Raw genomic sequence first — 1,849 nt, forward strand, 5'->3', positions numbered from 1 at the left:
TGTAGATGGATCATCAAGAAAGAACCATGATGGCACTAATGCGACAGGATATGCTATAGTTACAGACACAGAGGTCTTGGAAGCAGAGCCGTTACCGAGAAACTATTCAGCACAATAGGCAGAAATAGTAGCACTTACCCGTGCGTGTCAGTTAGGGACAGGAAAACGTATTACTATTTACAAAGACAGTGCCTATGCATTTAACACAGTACACATATTTGCAGCCCAATGGAGAAACAGGGGAATGGTAACCACTTCTTGGAAACCTATTACACATGCTCAGTTGATTTTGAATCTATTAGATGCTGTATTTTGCCAGAAAAGTTAGCTATTTGTATATGTGAGGCCCACATTAGAGGGACAGATAGTGTCAGTAACAACAACAGAAAAGCAGATGCGGAAACGAAAAAGGCCGGTCTTAAACCGCAGCCGTCCACACAGCAGTTCTTAAAAGAGGAAGTTAACATAGACAAAGCTATATTAAAATTGTCAGTCTAGAGCACCAGTGAAAGGGATTTCGAAATGGGAGAAGTTAGGAGCAATTTATATAAGGACGGTATTTGGTATCATGATAAGTTACCAATACTACCTAAGTCATTGTTTAGATATGCGGCAAGATTGACACATGGGCAGAGCCATGTGTCAACAGGGGATAGTAGAGCAGGTGGTAGAGCAGGTTAGAAAACACTTTGTGGCCTATTGGATAACGAACTACTTAAAAAAATAAAAAAATATAATAGACAAGTATATTAAATGGGAAGAACCGTTCCCAACTTACTGGGAGAATACGATTAGGGTAGTTGGTTTACTAGGATCTATCTCTTTAAATAATGGATTACATTTTAGCTGATCAGGTAAACCATATAGAATGCCAGAGTTAGGGAGGCCAGAACAGGTAGACATAGAAGTTGAAGATACACTAACAGAACACATGGTTAACCAAACCCGTATGTCCGAGACTTTGTGTCCAACAGGTGAATTACAGGAGAAGATGATTCACTCAATCCAACCAGGAGACTGGGTGTGGATCCAGTCCCTGAGGAGAAAAGAACTGGAAGCAGCCACGGTGGGAGGGCCCATACCAAGTGTTCCTGGTAATAGCCTTCGTGGTGAGAATAGCTGAAAGAGCTACCTGGGTTCATATCACACATTGCGGGAGGGTAAGACACATTGACACTGTCGAACAATCACAGAGTTAGGAGAAGAACCGAATACCAATAAGGTTCAGGGGTTACCTCTCTAACAAAGATTCCCTAACCCGCCCGATCCTCACTGTGTGCGTTCATAGAAGTGAAAGTGTGGGTTGGCCTCTAGCCAGTGATATATTCTCCGGGAGGGGGTGGGGCTTTACAGGGGTACTGGTCAGTCTGAGCTGTCTGATTTTGGGAGCCATATTCCTAATACACCATGAACCACTCGAGAAGTCAGAAAGTTGTAACTTGACCCATAGTGTAGAAGATGAGGAGTTTATATGGCCTAGGTACAAAAGGTCACTCGATCTGGATAAAAAGGAAGTGAGATTAGAGTTAGGGAAGGATGTCTCAATAGAGTTCTATGCAGACCAAATGGGGTCCCTAACCTCCTGGCAGTCTAGGACTCGGACTTTATGGGGAAGATATCTGTGTAGATCCCGGTGTAACTCATGGAATCATAGCTCACACAGAGAGAGAAGGCTATGTCAATCCACACACCCAATATAGAAACAGATGGAGTATAGTGAAGGCCAGTGTTTTTGACTGCAATCCAGAGCAAGGGAAGTATTGCTTGAAGATAGGAATGACCATTAAAAGCATAAAAAAAGAGGATTTAGGGTTATGGTATGTTGGACTTGACCAGACCATTGTCAACA

This window comes from Salmo salar, unplaced genomic scaffold (genome assembly GCF_965601325.2).
Source record: "Salmo salar unplaced genomic scaffold, fSalSal1 ptg000306l, whole genome shotgun sequence".
In the NCBI taxonomy this organism is placed as follows: Eukaryota; Metazoa; Chordata; class Actinopteri; order Salmoniformes; family Salmonidae; genus Salmo; species Salmo salar.